The following is a 22,092-nucleotide window of genomic DNA, read 5'->3' on the forward strand; positions in this document are numbered from 1 at the left end:
ACATAACTGCCGCTAATTACAGAATGGCAGTTTGTGGTCGCGGGTCTGGCGCCTGACGTCGTTATTAATGTGATCCACCGGGTTCAGATCAGGCAAATTTCGAAGACTTGCTTAGTAAGGCGTTGGTGCACCTCTGGAGCACAATACAGCAGCGATACTGCGTGACATGGATTGGACAAGTCGTCCTATGTTTCCAGAGCTACTGGAAACAGACGTCCAAGTAAAAGTCACATAACTGCCGCTAATTACAGAATGGCAGTTTGTGGTCGCGGGTCTGGCGCCTGACGTCGTTATTAATGTGATCCACCGGGTTCAGATCAGGCAAATTTCGAAGACATCAACGTGAGTTCGGTACCACGCTCCTCAAACTGCTATGGCAGGATTCTGAGTTTGTGCTACGGGCAGTTATCTTACTCGAAGATGCCGTCGCTGTCGGGAAAGCCTTCAAGCACGAAGTGATGGATGGAGTCTACACTTAAGTTTCACGAAGTCCATATCTGTCATGGTGCCGTGCGCTATTATACCAAGTTCCATGTGACCTAAGTTCAGTGTCTTGCCGTAGCACAATGCTACCCCGACCGGCCTGCGTCCGTGCTGCGGGGAACGTTTCGCAATGCGCTTCGCCTGGAATCTAACATATCCGGACACGACCATCGACATGGTGATCACGGTCCAGTCTCCATGATTCTCTGCTCACTGCAGTCGTAACTAACGATATCGTTGATGGTCAATATGGAACCACGTAGTGGTCGTCTACTATGAAGTCACATGTTCAACTACATGTGCTAAACGGTGTGCTTCGCAACATGTGCCTCCACCAGCGTTGTGCTCGCACTCTTTCGTGCCACTGACTGCCACCCATCCTGCTTTACAAAGCGGGTACGTCTCTGACCTTCATGTTCTGTGATGGGGCACGGACGCCCAGCACATTGCTGCCTACTCGTGGTCCCACCGACCTTCAACCGCTTTCCTTATATAGGCAAAGAATTTCGCCGTTTCCCAAATGTTCGTTCCCAGGCTCCGAGCCATAAAAATCAGACTTCTGTCAAAATCGCTTATCTCAGTGAATTTCCCCACTAGTGGAGCGTATCGTTGCTAGAATGGTTCCCATTCGCCTCTGCTCCTCCTAACGAGACCCTGGTCTGAGTGTAATTGAAATATTGTTGAATAACTGACGTAATAAAATTTTGAGAAGTCATTGGTTGAAAATAATACTCTTGATTCTCGCTGTAGCTATTGTTGCTTGTTGTCCTGAAAATAAACAGAATGATTTCGCCGAGAGGGTGCCTGGATCTTGAAACTGATTAAGAACAATATGTTAATCTTCTTCTTGATCTCAATGTTCAGTCGTAAATTATCAAATAAAATCGTCAATAATGCAGTTCTGTCGTATTCTCAAAATAATGTAACCAGGTATACATATAAATTCCTTCAAATGAAACATCAGTTGAAGACACCATTGAATATATTCTCTCTCTTGACTAAGCAGAGAACACAATTTTTCATTTTTTCATGCATCGACAATACATTTCACATGGGTGTAATGGAGACAAGTTACACTCTTCCCTCCCCAAGTTATATGACGCACACGGTTACAAAATGACCTTTTTCCGCCACAGATGTCAACCAAGTCTTCGCAGAAAAGACTAACATAAAACCAAAGATACAAACGTTTTACATCTATAACTTAAGAATTTGATTCATATCGATGATTGTTCGCAGATGACATTTAAATAGAACAGTTTACATCAAATAATAACTGCATTTTTGTTAAATTTGAATAAGCAATGAGTTTTGGAAACAATAACGTGCCCCTAAAAGTTTTGTTAAGATCAAAATTCTCTGCTGAAAACTGATAAGTGAGAATATAATTAGCTGCATATGATAAATTAATATTCTCAGAAGAAACTAGAAAATACAAAGACATCAGTTTTGAGATTAAAGAGAAGATAAATAAATGACATAAGAAATATGGACCCCCAAATATGGAAATAAACCAATAAACTCACATTGAGAAGATGTGCTTTACCAGCGTTACAAAATGTTATCAGATCGAAAGTCGTATCGTGTTATAGAATTAGTTACAGCCGTATCGCCATCTACTATACTCCAGAATTGCACTGATGTAGGATCGTTATATCCGCTTACGAACTTTCCTTACCACGTCACGTGCTCGCGAGGTCTTCAGTTTCACGTTGTGACTGGTCAAAATGTTTCGGTTCATCACTATACGTTTTTTGTGCTTTACATATTCATCTGCTTCTCTACATCATTTAGTAGAAGCTGAGTTATGACGAGTACCGTCGTCATGACAGATGACTGCCGCTGTAAATGGAGAACTGAGGGCTTGTTTCAGAAACCCTTGCTGTAATCGCGTCAGGTGGTGTATAACAATCACTCAAAAAGATTCGTCTCATGATAGTAAAATGAAGCTTCTCTCGCACAGGAATCTACTGTCTTCAGTATTGCTCCATTGCACTCACCAGAACTGATCATCATTTCAGGGTTAGGCAGGCAATATTTTTTAACTCCTACTACAGTTAAGCATCTACTTTTTATGGCTAATTGAAAGCCAGCTTTGTTCGGTACGAAGCGAATTTCTCATCTCATTTGTGTACTCCCTGTTGGTGTGCCAGGCAGCATTCACGATTTCATTAATATGTGATCTATTCCGGGCCTCAATCTCGCAGGCACTCATGAAGATTTTAGGCACGGTATTGCCGACAGGCTGTTTATCTCGCTGCCCTGGAGGCTGCGCGCACATTCCTGATGAGATAAGAAGCATTCTCCTCTCGTGACCTGCTCCGTTCTGCATCCGTAATTTCGCTCCCACAGCAATCGTGGCCTGCTTTCTTGGAAGACCCGCAATGGAACACTCCCGCCTGCATTCTGATTACCGGCCGCACAACTTTTAACTGCGGCAGTTTCATTCTATTGATCTAAGACTGTTACTTTCGGTTACTGTGCACAGGAAAAAATTCGCAAACTGAACACACAATTTTTTAGCTTCCTAAACGACCCCAACATTAATCGGAACATTATGCAGATCAGTCAAATCGTTACTACCGAATGCGCTTTCGAGAATTTTTATAATTATTACGAGAAAGACTGTGTGTATGTGAAAAGTGTTAATTTGATCCTCAATTAGCACTTCGGTTCAAGTTATAGGTTCCGCCACACCACTACTCGAATCAATCTGAGGCCATATTAGGAACGACAGAAAATACCTAGTAAATCAGTTTTGCGATCAAGCAAGCTTCCTTTTTCCTGATTCCAAGAGCCACTGCCTGTATTGAAACTTACAGACAGTGATTTTTGAAGTATTTTATCTGTTTCTTTTTTAACTTCTGCATCTATGAGAGTGTTCGTACAATAAGGATGGATTTCAAACCAACATTCATGACTATGGCGGAACGCGCACCTACCACCTCCATACCCAGGTTCCCACTAAATTAGACCACTGGTCGTGTTAATAGTACGCACAAATTCTATACGGGTGCGGCGCATCTCTCTGTCTCGCAAACCACAGTTAGGGACGGCGAAATTACCTGAAATATCGACGTATGGACTTTGCGACAAATCGTGTGAGCTTTCGATTCATCACAGGTATCTCATAGGGTCTTTCGATACATCGAATTTTCCATTTGTTGAAAATCGACGGTCGTCATTAGAAAGTAGTTATTTGGTTTGAAACAGAAAAGTATTATTATCTATATATTTTGTATGAAAGGCTTGTCATTGTTTATTCAGACACAAATTTTGGCCATAGATTCGTTTATTATAAAATGTTTTCAATGAAATTTAAAGTGTTGATTGTTGGCTCAGTCACAAAACCCATGAAGGGTAACGCTTTTCCCATTTTACATACTGGCTTCATATTATTCGGGACAATTGTGCCCATACCTACTATGGTTGTGTGAAAAATTTTCTCCAAGGTGGAGAAATTAGCTACTTGCTGAATTATGAAATAAAGTTTTATTTTAAAGCAAAACAACAGTCTATGAAGGAAAATTGCTTCCTTCAATAAAATTTATATATTAATACAGGTTTGAGAAAGTAAATAATTCTTTTAAAGAGGAAACAGTATTTGGAAATAAGCATCATAAACATTTTTAAAAGTTCAATGTTGGCTCAAAGGCGTGCAACTGAAAAATAGTGATACTCTAAAATTATCAATTCAAGAATAGAATAGTCACTAGTTTACAGATATCCGTCACTTTTGGTTGGTGGCTCTGAATTTATATCTCATACCCGTAACTTTGTCTTTTATTTTCCGAAGTTTCAACTGTGGTTCCATGAAAAATATTTTCCAGGATTTTTCGAAATGTTGTCACAAATGCTACAATAAGTTTTTTTAACTAAATTTTCACCGCACCACAGTTTCAGGGCCCACGTCTCACTGAACTAGCTTAGCGACCTACGCAACACTCTGTAAAAACTAATCGAAAAACACAATATATCAATTTACCGAGGGTAAAGCAAGAGATCATATAGGAAGCTCACTAAATATAACAGCCGAACTGAACAGATGGAGATGCATGACTACCTCATACGTCTTCATAAACAAGGGGGCGTGCGGTCTAGGGCGCCTTGACACAGTTCGCGCGGCTGCCTCCGTCGGAGGTTCGAGTCCTCCCTTGGGCATGGGTGTTTGTGTTGTCCTTAGCGTAAGTTAGTTTAAGTTAGATTAAGTAGTGTGTAAGCCTAGGGACCGATGACCTCAGCAGTTTGGTCCCACAGAACTTACCACAAAAAAGGGGAATTCCCGACTCGATACAGACAAGGAAATTCACTGACTAGGGAGTTTGAAATATATTCGAAATGAAACGATGTTTTCAGCGTTTGTGTAGACTTGAAAGTTGCGAATGATATGAAATATCTAGAGTTACTACAGGTCAAAACGAAGTCATTGAAAAATAATGAAGTATTTCCCATATAGATGTGATAGTTCATATATCAATTTGATACTAGAAATGCTTAATGGCTCCTCGTTTTGCTGAATATGTTTGACAGTATGTATGAAAAACAGGACTCCTTACATCCAACACACAGAAAGAGTACACTGATTTTACAATAATTAATACCCGATATATTGGTGAAAGATATCAATGTATGAGGTCAATGTATGTGTATCAATATAATTCCCAAAAAACATCCATGTACATGATATATCGATGTATGTCTTCCATCTCTAGCCGAAGCTTTACTCGTTACTCGTAATGACTATGCCACTGACACTATACATGAAATTGATTTGAAAGTTCACTTAACTCAGATTCTGAAGACAGTTTTCATTGGTTCCGTGTGCTGATGTCCCAGATCGTGGACTGTGCCTGCTTTCTGAAGACACAAGCACTATTTCTGACGCTGACGGATTCACATTAGTCAACAAAACGTTAGTAGGGTTAATAACGCCAAGGAAAACATTTAATAAGTATCCTGTCGTAATTATGAATAGGTTTAATAATCAATAATGATATATTTGAGTAGCGATCGCTGATGTTTACATAGGTAATATCTGAATATTTATGGGTTATTACGCTTTGCATGCTTATGAGATGAAATAGCTGCCTGTCACGAAGAATATATTAATGTCTCTTTGGGTTGTGACCGCAACGAATTTCCAGAACGATTAGAACAATTACGGGAGTCGAGCTTTCTAAAGATGCTTGGATCATTACGACTGATTTCAGAGACTTCCACGGTGGGTGGGGACGTGTCTTCATACGAATTCTGTACTCCGTAAAATACTTCAGTCGCTGTACGGTTCCTGGCAAAGGGTTTCTTGAACGTGCGCACACCAATATCCACGAAAATGTTTTGATTGCCTCGACACTTGAAGAAACTGTGCTTGGGCTCCAATATGACTTTTTAGCCGGGCCACAATTCTTAAAAATTACCTGTGGTAAAGATTTGAAACGAACACTTGATTTGCGCTTCGTATCAATACTTCAAATCCCCGTCAGGGCATGCAGATCTAGGTTATCCGAGATTTACCTAAATCACTGAATACAGATGTCGGTATGGTTTCTTTGAAAGGGAACTTGCGGTCTCCTTTCCTGTCTTTCACCAATTCGAACTTGTACACCTTCAGTAAAGATTTTCGTGTGCACACAATACCGAAACCTAATCATTCCTACGCAGAACAGTCAAAATGCTCTTCTTTCAGATCGACACACTCACATCAATCCGCGGTCGCATTCACGTCCTAGCCCTGACTTTATTCTTCGCGTACTGCGTATCGTTTCACTGCCTTTCTGCCATACGTGACCGAAGACTGTGTACATTTTGCGCCGGACTTTTCTACACAAGTCCCTTTAAAATCTCCCAGAAATAAAAGTCTAGTGCGCTTATATACTGAGAACGTCGAGTGTAGGGAGCTGATCCCGTATCTTTCCATTCATCTGTCTTGGAATTTCTTATGCGGATATAGATGACGTTAGCATTGAAATAAGGAGGAGTTCAATAGTTCATAAAGTACATGTTTCATCGCACTGATTGAGGAACATTATGTACAGTGCGATCGAAAAGTCGTGCACAAGAAAATAATTGTCTCGTGTTACCGACAACAAGTGAAGACGCCATTATAACGTGTAGAAGCCATATGACTTATGTAGTATTTCCAACTTGGGGGTTTTCCCCTTTATGTAAGGGGAATCAGGTGATTTAGGGGGAATTTAGAAGGATAAGTGCTTCGGAGGGAAATGTAGGGGGAGTGTGCTTCGTGAGAAATTTTTAGTGCTTCTCGATTATGAATAAAGCGTAGCAATTAAAAATTATGTAGCCCTAGCTAAATATTTCGATCTTCATTTTTGGTTGGCAGCTCTCCTTTACGACTGCTTCCACGACTTGAACTGTTCTTGAATTGGGCATTACCCCTATTACAGTTAACTGGGAACCCCTGAGGGAGAGTATGGATCAAATGAGTTAGTAGCAGTCTATCAGTAAAAAGGAGTGGCAAGCAAAACTTGTGGTGTGACATCCAGAGACAAAATACTTCCAGAGACACCAAAAGACATGGGAATCAGGACCCTTGCTGAAAGACACGTTTATCTCCAGTTAGTTTGATTTTACGTGTATAACTGTCAGTGACAATGTTTGCATAGATTGTCCTGTAGCCTATAGTGTACATCTTAGTATGTCATGTAGAAACTACTGCTTCTTTTTAGCAAACACTAAAGAGTAGAATATTAAAAAATCAGTATTTTTCCGCAATGACTTTTGGAATGAATGCATGAATATACCATTCGACATCCAGAGTTTTAATGGAGGTTTTATAGGTGAAAATACTTGCTACTAACTGCTGTCTGTGTATTTAGTATTTGTTATAAAGGAATTACTATTAATTAGTAACCCTCTCCCCTCCCTCGTACGTTTTCAGATTTTGTGGCCCCTAACCCGTCTGGTCAAGAACGAAGAGCTTTTTTCAAGAATTGTCATTCTACGCTTAAAGCTCATAAAAAGGATCTGCCAGTGCACGCAAAAATTAAAAACCACGAAGAAATACTAAAATGAAAGATATAGTAAAATTATGCCAAAAATAAAGCACCATGTTAAAGGATCGTAACCAAAAGTTGTTGTTCATCTTGTTCAACACTCTTGGAGTAGTGTAAATCGCCCAGGAGAACTGCTGGCAATATCAGGACCTTCAACATTTTTGCAGTGTCTGAAAATACATTGCACGAAAGGTACTATAATCATTATAAATGTAATGAGTGCTAGTATGTACGAGCATTTAATCCTAGAAATAGGATATGCTCTGTATTCTTTAATTATTTACAAAAGTACAGGTGTAATGAATGAAAAGTAGCTTTGTATTTTTCTTCGATAGTTTCCTGTTTTGAAGAAATGTACTGTAACTACATTTTATTGCGTTCTTCAGTTAACTGCCTGTCATATTTCACTCCATTTACAATGTCCTGAATTGGAAAAACGATGGTTTTAAAGTAAAACGTATGCTAGGAATTGGGGTGGATAGTGGAAGTGTAATAGTAGGAGACCATAGCTGCGTAACTGCTCTTCTGAAAGAAATAATTCCTGACTGTTAGGTACTCTTGTCATTATGATTAACTTCATGCAGAAAAGCATGATGGATTCCTCTCACGCAACTTGTAATTCCCTCTGAGAGAAACACACAATTGGTTTTCTTACAGTGCTAAGAGACTGGGCCAATACAAACAGTTGTATAAAACTACGAACAATAATTTCAATCTAAAAGCGATGATAAATAGTGCATGGAATAACAACTTTACAAGACAGTGGGCTGTTCAACACACAAAATCCCATTGATGTTTCTCAGGAATGAATTAAAATCCATAAGCTGAAATAACTTACTTTTTCAAAGTGAGATTGCTGAGGTTAAGAAAGTCTTGAAAGACGTCCTTTTGTTTTTCTGATCTCTAATCAGCAAAAATAAAAGATGACTAATTAGCAAATTTTCATCTTGAAAATTATTTAACGCATATATCAGATTCAAGATATTTCAAGTAGAATTTTGAAAGGAATTTCAAAAGCGACTACCAGAAAATATAGCAGTTTTGTAAAAGATGACTATACTTCACCTTTCCATTGCAACTTGCCAGCGGAGACTATATATTCTTCCACTTGTCTCCAGCTTTAGAAGTACAGAGGTAACTGGTAAAATAGATGATATCTTAGAAGGGAACGCCCTGTCAAATAAACAGAGGAAAAACGTTTCAGGTACTGTAGTTTTCTGGACAGAGATTTTGTAAGACAGAGATGCAGTTAGTAATCCCCGATTCTGGAATACAGCCAGTTTTGCAGCTTGGTTACTAACACCGTCAATTTCAAATGCTGCAGTTGAGCGTGAATATTCATTATTTGTTGCATAAAAAATAAACCCACGAATAGTTTTCTATAGAATTACTGAATGCTTTGCAACTACCAGATATTATTTAAAAAGGGATAATATTAATCCTACTCGCTTTGAGCCATCCTCTAAAAAGCTGAAGTTGAACAAATCCGCCTACGACCACAAACAGATTTAAACAAAGAGGCAGTAGTTCTGGATGACCTTCGAGTCTTCTAGAGACTACCATCTCCCTTTGTGAATTATGTAAAGATAAAATGCTTTGCAAGTAGTCTAAAATCATTGATGTATGAATAATGCATGCTCGGAATAATGACAAACGATCTCTCAGAAAGAATGCAACCATGCAGTTCTCTTTAGATGCTCCTAACAGTCCAAATATTATAATCCTTTGCTGAAATTCTCGCGTTACTGATGTCATTATCATGGTACCACTTCTTGCTGCTCCAACATATTCAAAATCTTAGACAGCTAGTGATAAGCGTTTGTCTTAGTCAAAAGCGTTAAATTCCATACTTCCTGCAGAGAAATCATCTTGATTAAAAACTGGAAACTTCAAAGTTTGAATGTGGAATGTCTTTTATTCTATATGAAGTTCATCTAAAATGCATAACAAACACAGAGGATATGCTTACGATCACCATAAAATTTCTTACAAGAACTTCATACAACTGCAAGTTCTTTTTAATGACTTAAACAATGAAGTATATTGTGCCATATTGTGAAATAACTGCAAATCACAGCTGGTCCACTAAAGTGTTACAAGTTATTTAAATGGATCCTAATTTCCACTTCCCCTCCTCCCCCGCCCCCAAAGAAAAATTATATGTTTAGTAGTATAGCCATTTAGTTCGATAAACTATTTATAGGATTTTGGGCCGACTTAGGGGAATCTGAGTACCGATATAGGAGAAAATTATGCTTCAGAGTTGGAAACACTGAGTACTGAGCAGTGAGTTGTCAACACTGAGTACTGAGCAGCTCACTACTTCGTAAGCATGCCGTTTAGCCGAGAGCAAAGAGTTTGCATTCTTGGAGAGTATTTTACAAGTCGTTCATATGCACGTGTTGTAGATAAGTTTTATGGGCAAGATCGAGATGTCGTACTGCCAGACTGTTCAATATCGAGATAAAGCACCCGTTTCCAGGAATGTGGATAAGTTGTAAACAACAAGAGGATCGGGAGACGGGACATTTTGACCGACGCTAACTGGCTGACGTGAGGAATGTAATGCTTCCGTTCGTCCTTAGAAAGTTTGAGACTTTCGTAAGGAAGTGCTTGGAAGCCGTTGCCAAAGTTAAATATTCGTGCATATTGTGTTTGTAGTGCGCAGGAACTGAAGGCGCCAGATAAAGAAAAACGTATTCGCTACGTACATGGTTTGGTCATTTGTTGAGATCCGTGGAATAACCGAACTGGTATTTTCTACACTGATAAGGTGTGGTTTCACTTTAGTGATTTTGTGAGTAGTCCAAACACAAGGATCTGGAGGAACGAAAACACCTTGCAACATCACAAGACTGAAATGTGGTTTTCTGTACTGTGTTGTTGAATTTTCATTGAAACTACTGTCGACGCTATTGTGTACCCAGACATAATTACAGTTTAATACGCTTCTCCAGTCAGATGAATGTTATTGTTTTCTTTAGCAAAGATTTTGGTGATCGGATCATTTCTAAAGAATTATGGCTTCTGATTTAATGTCCGTCGACTTCTACCAGCGGGACCATCTTTAAGGAATGGTCTATAAAATCAGGCCGCACACGCAGGTGAAACTGAAGCCTAACATAACGCCGAGGATTAACAACATGAGTGTTAAAGTGTTCCGCAAAGGGGCCTCAAACATGGCAAAACGAGTTCCTGCATCCGTTAGTAAACAGCAGCCTTTTTGAGCGTATGTTATAAGTGTGTGTGTGTGTGTGTGTGTGTGTGTGTGTGAGACGTTGTAAAATAAAATAAAATACATATTACACACACACGCACACACACACACACACAAATACAGTCTATGCAAAAAAAAGAAAAACGACGCACCACGAACGAATTCTGCAAATCGGTGTGATTGATACTGAAATCGTTGTCGATGGAAAATGAAAAACTGCAAACGCTGACGACCGATGGATCAATGTATGACGCTGCTGCGCAGTTTCACTGCGCAGCTGGCGAGGAAACTAATGGGGCTCAAAGAAGCCGGCTGGAGTAATCGGCTAATCGCTCGACATCTGAATAGGAGCGATGCCACAATTCGATGCTATTGGCTGGAATGGGTGAACCATGGCCGAACACAGCGTCAATAATGAAGCGATCGACATAGTGAGACGACTGAACGTTAGGACACAGCAGTCGTCATCACTCAGAGTCCAAGATTCATCATCATCATCATCGATCCGAGATGCAACTGGTGCTTCAGTGACCACAAGGACCATTAACAGGCAGCTCGCGGAATGGGGGGCGCCACTTGCGCAGCCACCACTGGCCATTGCCTACCAAGTCCGTTTGCTGCGGTGGACATTCGGCCTGGTAGCTCATTGACTGGAGCAGAATTGTCTTTAGTGATGAATCCCTCTTCGAACTTCGCCCCGATTACTAGCGAAGACGTGTCTGGAGATGCCCTGAACTGTGGCGGAATACCAACCTGACTGTCGCCCGCCATACACCCCGACAACCAGCAATGATAGTCTGGGGTACCGTCTCTTTTCATAGCAGGACCTCTTCGTTATCGTCAGCGACACCCTTACAGTCCAGCGCTACACGGACGATATTCGACGCCATGTTTTGTTTGTCTTTATGGCAAGCCATTCTGTGCTTACGTTTCATCAAGATAATGCCCGGCCGCTCACGACGTGAGTTTCCACTGCTTGTCTTCAAGCTTAACAAACCCTATCTCGGCCAGCAAGATCGCCGGTTCTCTCCCCAGTCGAGAAGGTTCGGAGCGTTATAGACAGGGCCCTCCAACTATCTTGGAGTCTTGACAATCTAATGCGCCAATTGGACAGAATTAGTCACGATTTTCCTCAGGAGGACATCCAACAACTCTGTCAATCGATGTTAAGCCAAACAATAGCTTGTATAATTGTAGGAGGCACATGGCATCAGCCCGGTTCATACCCGGGTCCGTAATTTTGTGTTTTAACGCGCACAGACAATTTGTATATTAAGTTTTCAATATTGATGTCTTGTGCATTTTATGTCACTGTTCTACTGGCACTGTTGTACATAACGTTGATATTATTGTGTTTGTCATTTTGGGTTTTTCTTTTGTTTCAAGTAAGTCTGTTTATATACTACGTTTCTGATATTGTTATACGACATTATTCGCAAAAAAAAAAAAAAAAAAAAAAAAAAAAAAAAAAAAAAAAAAAAAAAAAAACTCTGAGCACTATGGGACTTGGGAGTTAACTTCTGAAGTCATCAGTCCCCTAGAACTACTTAAACCTAACTAACCTAAGGACGTCACACACATCCATGCCCGAGGCAGGATTCGAACCTGCGACCGTAGCGTTCGCGCGGTTCCAAGCTGTAGCGCCTAGCCGGCCAGTGTGGCCGAGCGGTTCTAGGCGCATCAGTTCGGAACCGCGCGACCGCTATGGTCGCAGGTTCGAATCCTGCCTTGGGCATGGATGTGTGTGTGATGTCCTTAGGTTAGTTAGGTTTAAGTAGTTCTAAGTTCTAGGGGACTGATGACCTCAGATGTTAAGTCCCATAGTGCTCAGAGCCATTTGCACCATTTTTTGTAGCGCCTAGAACCGCTCGGCTACTTCGGCCGGCCGATGTTATTTGCAGTTTCGTTCTTCAGCTATTGTGTTTACTTATTGTATGATGTACGGTGTTTGCCCTTTCTTGTTTTGCTTTTTACTTTAAGAGCATAGGGAAGTTTGTCATGTTGTTGTATAGTGCTATTTAATTCTGCTCCAATGTCATTGTTATCATTGCCGCCGGCTGTCTGGTATTTGTATACCTGCGCTTTTATTTTACTTTAAGAGTGTGTTTGTATGCCAACTTCGTAATTTTGTTCTATTCTGCTTTTTCTCAATTACGTTTCTGTGGCACTTCATATCCGTTGTTGTCTGTATGGTCCTCGTAACCCAAAGCCAAAATAAAGCATTAAACAAATAAAACAATTGTTAGAGGTGAACCAAAGCGTTATTGACTGTGCAGTTCATTCTCTTGATAAATTATCCAGTTTTTCAGATTTTTTTTTTTTTGTCTGCACATGTGCATCAAATCTACTGATTCCGTCCAATTTGGATAATTCTTTCGTGGTCTTAAGAGTGTGTATATTACTTTTCGATGTGAGGACTTTTCTATCAGGTACAGTAAGCGTTGTGTGTTGTTCTGTTTAGCCAGGTGGAACACAATGAGGCATCAATAACGTCCGACATATCGAAGAGGACACTTGAACATTTCATGTAAGAATGAATCTCACTTTTTATACAAGTACTTTCATGTTTACCATGATCAATGTACTATGAAGAATAGCAGAAAGTGTTTTCTAAAACGGAAAGAAAGCATTTCCTTATCGGTGTCTGCACGACATATTTCCTTTTACTGTGTGTGAGGAATGTGTCATCCAAGCTTAGACGTACTCCTTGTTACACCTTGTATGGTAGAACTTGACAGATACAATGGTTGCGAGGTCTTTGCCTCAATGGGCGTTAAGACCGTCACAGAAGTAATACTGAGAACCTTCATAGTAGAAATGAACGGTAGTGGATTGAGTCAGTGGAGCAGTACGTTCGGCATTTCAGTAGAGTTTGCAGACCGTGGTACCTTTCGTCTGAGCAACAGTGCCCGTCTGCGCTGAACGGCCAGCTTCGCTGAGAAACGGCTGATAGAGCACACTGCGAAAATGGAGTGGTCTGCATATTCTCTGGGACGGCATTCTACGCAGATCTGAGAATTCGGCTCCAGGAAATCACTTTGGAAGAAGCACGTGGCAACACCCGTGTAGGACTTTTGAGCAACCTCGTGGAGTAGTTCCACGATCCTGCACTAGTGTTTGCCATGGGCCACAGACTGTTGTGGAGGAGGGGCAGTATTGTACTGATTGCATATTCATGCGCTCGTCACTATTTCGTATTGCGAAACTGAAATCGGTATATATATTTTTGTGGTATTTTGATGTTGCAGTATTAAATCGTAACACACAATATGATTAATGCTTAATAGTTGTCAACCAGAGTACACTAACGCGGTCTTCTAGCCTACACTGGGAACATTATTTGTAGATGTAAAAATAAACTGCAGTCTCTATTCAGTGTACTCGAAATCCCTAAAAGCATGACTAGTCACCTCTGAACTTCTACCACATTCCCATCAAATACCTCATTCACTCTATACAGATTTACACAAATTAAGCGTGAATTTCAGAGCATCTAAAATTCCATAAATACTTAGACAGCTACTTCTTTTTTATTGAACTATATGAAAATATATATGAAAATAAACGCAAATTAGTTACAAATTACGGCGTGCACAGACTTTATTCAACATGTAAACGTCACTACAGATATTCGGATTTAGGTTAGGACATGTTCGTTATGCATACCGTTATTGGCGATGATGTGGTGCAGACGAATAGCGAAATTCTGCAGACTCTCTGAAGCGTCGGAACATCGATGCTGGCGATGACCTCGTGAATGGCTGTTTCCAGGTCATCAATGGTTTTGGGGTTATTGCTGTACACCTTGTCTTTAATATAGCCCCATAAAAAGGAGACGCGTGGTTCAGATCCGGAGAATGTGGCGACCGATCGAGGCCCATGCCAGCGACCTTTGAGTACCCCAGAGCCAGAATGCGGTCCGCAGAGTGCTCCTCCAGGACAGCAAACACTCTCCTGCTTCGATGGGGTCGAGCTCCGTCTTGCATGAACGACATCTTGTCGAAATCAGGATCACTTTGAATAATGGGGATAAAATCATCTTCCAAAACCTTCACGTATCGTTCGGTAGCAACCGTGCCATCAAGGAGTATGGCACCGATTATTCCGTGACTGGACATTGCACACCACACAGTCACCCTTTGAGAGTGAAGAGACTTCTCGATCACGAAATGTGGAAACTCAGTCCCTCAAATTCGCCAAATTTGTTTATTGACTAACCTATCCAAAAGAAAGTGGGCTCCGTCGCTAAATCAAAACCATACAGCACATACCAATTCCCATCATGTGCCGCGCTCAACCGTGCGGTTTGCACGTCCTAACGCAAACCGTTCCGATGTTAAGACGATTTTATTTTATATAGTTCAATAAATGTCTCCCTGTATTTTGCTCTAGGCGAGTCTCTAACGCTCATTTCAGCTTGACGCCTCAACTGGCCCCTTGTGACCGTTAAGTGTTAAACAGGTGCTGCTTTTTCTACGGATTGTGTGCCACAACTAAATTTCTCTCCTTCGTGGAGAACATCTGAAACGTTTTCATTACCTGTGAAACACACCATCATCGTCCGATGTGTCCCATACTAATCAGCAGTTTCAGTAAATTGCTCGGCTTTCTCACCCCTATTCTGTATCACCATATTCGTATTGCGAGGTCCAGTTGACTCCACATTGACATAATACACTCCTGGAAATGGAAAAAAGAACACATTGACACCGGTGTGTCAGACCCACCATACTTGCTCCGGAAACTGCGAGAGGGCTGTACAAGCAATGATCACACGCACGGCACAGCGGACACACCAGGAACCGCGGTGTTGGCCGTCGAATGGCGCTAGCTGCGCAGCATTTGTGCACCGCCGCCGTCAGTGTCAGCCAGTTTGCCGTGGCATACGGAGCTCCATCGCAGTCTTTAACACTGGTAGCATGCCGCGACAGCATGGACGTGAACCGTATGTGCAGTTGACGGACTTTGAGCGAGGGCGTATAGTGGGCATGCGGGAGGCCGGGTGGACGTACCGCCGAATTGCTCAACATGTGGGGCGTGAGGTCTCCACAGTACATCGATGTTGTCGCCAGTGGTCGGCGGAAGGTGCACGTGCCCGTCGACCTGGGACCGGACCGCAGCGACGCACGGATGCACGCCAAGACCGTAGGATCCTACGCAGTGCCGTAGGGGACCGCACCGCCACTTCCCAGCAAATTAGGGACACTGTTGCTCCTGGGGTATCGGCGAGGACCATTCGCAACCGTCTCCATGAAGCTGGGCTACGGCCCCGCACACCGTTAGGCCGTCTTCCGCTCACGCCCCAACATCGTGCAGCCCGCCTCCAGTGGTGTCGCGACAGGCGTGAATGGAGGGACGAATGGAGACGTGTCGTCTTCAGCGATGAGAGTCGCTTCTGTCTTGGTGCCAATGATGGTCGTATGCGTGTTTGGCGCCGTGCAGGTGAGCGCCACAATCAGGACTGCATACGACCGAGGCACACAGGGCCAACACCCGGCATCATGGTGTGGGGAGCGATCTCCTACACTGGCCGTACACCACTGGTGATCGTCGAGGGAACACTGAATAGTGCACGGTACATCCAAACCGTCATCGAACCCATCGTTCTACCATTCCTAGACCGGCAAGGGAACTTGCTGTTCCAACAGGACAATGCACGTCCGCATGTATCCCGTGCCACCCAACGTGCTCTAGAAGGTGTAAGTCAACTACCCTGGCCAGCAAGATCTCCGGATCTGTCCCCCATTGAGCATGTTTGGGACTGGATGAAGCGTCGTCTCACGCGGTCTGCACGTCCAGCACGAACGCTGGTCCAACTGAGGCGCCAGGTGGAAATGGCATGGCAAGCCGTTCCACAGGACTACATCCAGCATCTCTACGATCGTCTCCATGGGAGAATAGCAGCGTGCATTGCTGCGAAAGGTGGATATACACTGTACTAGTGCCGACATTGTGCGTGCTCTGTTGCCTGTGTATGTGCCTGTGGTTCTGTCAGTGTGATCACGTGATGTATCTGACCCCAGGAATGTGTCAATAAAGTTTCCCCTTCCTGGGACAATGAATTCACGGTGTTCTTATTTCAATTTCCAGGAGTGTAGTTTAAAACTTGGGCACTGTTGTGGGCCCGTTGTAATAATATAACCGGAACCACAGTGAACCTGCAAGATCCAACTGGCGCAGAAGGTCGTATGACCAACGTGAGCTCTCACTCTGCATAGTAAGCGATCTTTAGACCCTTTGATGTCGACAAAGTAAAATGTTGAATGCTGTGGTATCAGTAATTATTTCATTTAAATTTAGTGGCATATAAGGTTTGCATTTTCCTTGTGTTTACTGAAGATCAGAAATAACAACCAATAAATGTCAGTTGCTAATTTATACATGGAAATCATAATTTTAGTATTTAGTAACTTGGATACCATGTAAAGATTTAATTAAACCCTTCCCCGTGACGTGTACAACAACCGAAAATGAACTGTTCCTCTACTGCACACAGTACATTATGCTGTAAAACATGTTTACATATTTCCAGATTTAGCCTTTTCTTAAGCGCAATAAGGGGACTACACCGAACAACGAACAACACATCCATACTGTAACATTGCCTCCACTGTACTTCACTGGTGGCGCTACACACGATGACAGGAACCGTTCCTACATGTTGCCAACGTTATTCCAAGTACGCTGCAGAAGTTTTGCTGGGAAACCCCTACACACATAGTTCATACAGTCGCAATCTCTCCCCGTATTGTCGCGGAAGGAATCATTATGGTTCCATCATTTTGAGCCGGAGAGTAAGCGTGAGAGCCAGCAATGGAAGCACATGGCGTCACCCCCACCAAAACAGCCCATAGCTGTGCATGCCAGCTGTGGGAATGTGGTGATGATCTTTTTCTTTGGCTCCAATGTCACGCTGCTCATTGACTTTCTGGACCACGGCTCCACAATTAACGCATAGCACTGTTCAGACGCCAAGGAATGATGACAGACGGCACTAGTCTGTTGAAGGGTAATGCCCAGACACGTGTTGCCAACGTTGTTTCAATTGTGCTGCAGACGTTTCGCTGGGAAGACCTTACAAACCTTCCATTACATCCCGGTCTCTCCTCATGCGATTTCCGTGTTTTTGGAATCCTAAAGAAAGACATTGGTGGCCGTCGATTTGCTTCGGACGAAGTGCACACCTGGATACAATCGTGGTTCCACAAGCAACCGCAACTATTTTTCCACGCAGGCATTGACCGTTTTGTCTCACAATAGGATAGACGTATTTTCAAATAATAAACAGATGACTTACTTTTTTCCCTCTGTCTCGTTTTCATTTGGCTGTCGCTTATAGCACTGAAACTCCGCACGAACAAGCCATGAAGGCCCAACGGTACCGACCGGCCGCCGTGTCATTCTCAGCCCACAGGCGTCACCTGATGCTGATATGGAGGCGCATGTGGTCAGCACGCCGTTCTCCCGGTCGTATGTCAGTTTCCGAGACAGGACCAGCTACTTTTCAATCAGGTACCTCCTCAGCTTGCCTCACAAGGGCTGACTGCACCCAGCTTGCCAACAGTGCTGGATACATCGGATGGTCACCCGTCCAAGTGCTTGCCCAGCCCGAAAGCGCTTAACTTCGGTGATCTGACGGAAGCCGGTGTTACCACTGCGGCAAGGCCGTTGACTGTAGCACTGAAACGTCACAATATTCTGCCCTATTATACGTGGAACTTCTCGAATCTCTCCTCCTCTCCATTATTCCCAGTCTTGTCAGATCCATCACAGCTTATTCGTTGTCTCCGTCCGCAACATCATATAGTTATTCACCACCCGATTACCTCGTTCATCTGTTCTCATTATAGCTTCGGACTTCGTCGACCACACAATGAGCAGCAACATCTCTATTATACCGTCATCTATTACTTTATTTGCCCAAATAACCATCTATATGGAAATTTAAAATAATTGTAACACACGTCATCAGCTTTCGAATGAAGTGTAGCAAAAACTCTGCCGTGCTGCCCCCCTGTTGAATCAAAATAAGTTTGCTTCATTCACAATTATGAATATGTTTGAAAATTGTCGGGTGACTTTTCCATTAATGTAACACTGATATTTACAAAGCTGGAGTATGAATATTTATAGCTTGTTATATACTGAATGAACACAGAGCGGACTCGTCTGTTGCACGAAAAATATTAATGTCAGTTCAGGCGCCAGTGTGATGGCACCACAGCGTACCTCCTAAGCGATTACCATAATTATACTGTCTGAAGCAGTCGGGGCAGTCTTTCAAATTAACCAAAATGCGAGGCGTATTTCAGTCCATGAGTGGAAGGCGGATCCGTAGAAACGTTATTTTACAGCGGAGCGGAGATCGCTATCGCTAATTGCAGACAGTGTCTCAGAACACTTCGTTGAGGGGCGTTGAAATGGAACACTGATATTAATTGAGCCAAGAACTGCGATTAAGGGGCCGTCACGCTTGCAAACAAGTCCAAGGTCACTGCGAATCCAGTTTTCTGAGCTTGCAAAGATTAGGGATATTATTAATTGACAGATAAGGAGTAAACGGAACGAAAATGTAAATCTCATTGTCCATGATTGCCTAACATGGGCTGAAACGGATGTCATCTCAAGGCTGAAGCAAGTTATGAGAACAATTTCCAAAAGTTAAATATGTCCAGTCATGGGGATTTTTTTATTAGGAAAATGCGGAATATCACTACAAAACAGGTTGCAATCAGTGACTTTTGTTGATCACTTATGCGTCTGTTGACACTGTGTCAATTTAGAGCGCTAGTGGCGTCTCATGAGTGACCATACGCTATAAGCTAATGTGGTTTGGGTGTGAAAAGCCTTAGAACGTCTACTTATACCTAGGTTGGCTCCCGTGCTGAACAGTCGATATGGAATCAGAGGAAGACAGCTGAAAACATAGAAATTGCATCAAAATTGGTATTATGACCGGGTCTCCAGAACGGTGAACAGTCCAATGAACCACGAGATTAAATGCACTAAAGTGTATTATATTAACATTAGTAATACGATTAGAAACGGATCAGCGTAGCATTACAAACGTGAATAAGCCTAATACGCTACTGGTTTTAACACATGACCCATCGTAACTGTATTCATATTTATTTATTTAGCGTATGGCATTTAGACACAATTGTTATTACAATCAATATGCAAAATTGTAATAATTTGGCATTAGATATTCTTACAGTTATTACAATAGTTATACAGAATTATACAAAACTATACAAAATTACACATAATACACATGTTACAGTAGTTATACAAAGTTATAGTAGTTTGGAAGTAATTACAAACAAACATCTAATGAGTTAATATATGCAATTGATTCTGGAGTCGCCATCAGGAAATCTTCTGGAGTCCCATCATAGGCTGTCCTGGGGCAGTCTTCTATTATGTGCTGGATAGTTTGATTTTCTCCACATTGACATAGCGGCGATTCTGTCATGCCCCACTGGTAGAGGGAATAGGCGCATCTGCCATGTTTAGTTCTAATTCTGTTTAAAGTTGCCCAGGTTTTGCGTGATAAGTCAAAACCTGGAGGCTTCTGGGAGATACATGGAAGTTTGCTGATGTTCCTTAAGGACCATTCTTGGTGCCAGGCGCTGGTTATGTTGAATTCTTCCTCTGTTGCAGATGTGGCTATTGCGGTTCTGATGGGTGACCTTCTGGAGCGGAGGCGGCTTTGGGTGGCATCTTCAAAATTCTGTATTCATAAAAATCATACACAAGTGTAATAAACGTAAATATCGTAAGTTTTGCAGGCAGAAACAAATTTCAAAGCTGCCGCCAACGACCAACGCGGCATACTACTCCACCTTCTTCAGCCCGCCAAGCCTACATGAAAAGTCAAAGCCACCACGTCATCGCTAGAAGTAAACCACGCCTCCCAGGAAAGTGAGACGCAGTTCTAGCCAGATGTCACTTAAGAAGTGCCAGCCAGTCCCAGAGCGGCTGCGCCCCCCACTGTCACTGCTTTTGTTATTATTTCTTTAATCTTTGCGTACATTACACTGCCTGACAGAAAAACGTGATCACCCAGAAGATATGGTCGGATGTCAATGTAACTTCGCCCACGTACACACCATCAGCGGGTATGTGAATAATTAGAGCTGCTATGACTGATGGGAAGGCCATCAGAGTGCATTAGCATCGTTCGCGTGTAGTTTTGTTTCTAGACCTTGTAGGAAATATTATAAGATGAATGAACGACATCAGATGTTGACTGATCACAGTGAATGCCACAAGGATGCCGCGTACTCATGTGAGACAGCGTTAGCAGAAACTGACAGAATTTGGAAGGGCCCTCATTGTGGGTCTCGAATTGATAGGCTGGTTGAATGGCGCAATATTCAGATACGTGCAGCATTCGGATGTGACAACTGGACTGCATGGGTACGTGAGCCCAAGCACACTCGTCGTCTACATCTACATCTACATTTACACTCCGCAAGCCACCCAACGGTGTGTGGCGGAGGGCACTTTACGTGCCACTGTCATTGCCTCCCTTTCCTGTTCCAGTCGCGTATGGTTCGCGGGAAGAACGACTGTCTGAAAGCCTCCGTGCGCGCTCTAATCTCTCTAATTTTACATTCGTGATCTCCTCGGGAGGTATAAGTAGGGGGAAGCAATATATTCGATACCGCATCCAGAAACGCACCCTCTCGAAACCTGGCGAGCAAGCTACACCCCGATGCAGAGCGCCTCTCTTGCAGAGTCTGCCACTTGAGTTTATTAAACATCTCCGTAACGCTATCACGGTTACCAAATAACCCTGTGACGAAACGCGCCGCTCTTCTTTGGATCTTCTCTATCTCCTCCGTCAGATCGATCTGGTACGGATCCCACACTGATGAGCAATACTCAAGTATAGGTCGAACGAGTGTTTTGTAAGCCACCTCCTTTGTTGATGGACTACATTTTCTAAGCACTCTCCCAATGAATCTCAACCTGGTACCCGCCTTACCAACAATTAATTTTATATGATCATTCCACTTCAAATCGTTCCGCACGCATACTCCCAGATATTTTACAGAAGTAACTGCTACCAGTGTTTGTTCCGCTATCATATAATCATACAATAAAGGATCCTTCTTTCTATGTATTCGCAATATATTACATTTGTCTATGTTAAGGGTCAGTTGCCACTCCCTGCACCAAGTGCCTATCCGCTGCAGATCTTCCTGCATTTCGCTACAATTTTCTAATGCTGCAACTTCTCTGTATACTACAGCATCATCCGCGAAAAGCCGCATGGAACTTCCGACACTATCTACTAGGTCATTTATATATATTGTGAAAAGCAATGGTCCCATAACACTCCCCTGTGGCACGCCAGAGGTTACTTTAACA

The 22,092-nt window shown here is 42.5% G+C and overlaps 1 protein-coding gene across 1 annotated transcript in view; it reads right to left on the reverse strand.

Moving 5' to 3' along the window:
- The window catches only part of LOC124613576, an 896,539-nt gene that overhangs the window by 566,787 nt on the left and 307,660 nt on the right, over positions 1–22,092 (reverse strand). The window lies entirely within an intron of this gene.

The sequence above is a fragment of the Schistocerca americana genome, chromosome 4, assembly GCF_021461395.2.
Source record: "Schistocerca americana isolate TAMUIC-IGC-003095 chromosome 4, iqSchAmer2.1, whole genome shotgun sequence".
Taxonomy (NCBI): Eukaryota; Metazoa; Arthropoda; class Insecta; order Orthoptera; family Acrididae; genus Schistocerca; species Schistocerca americana.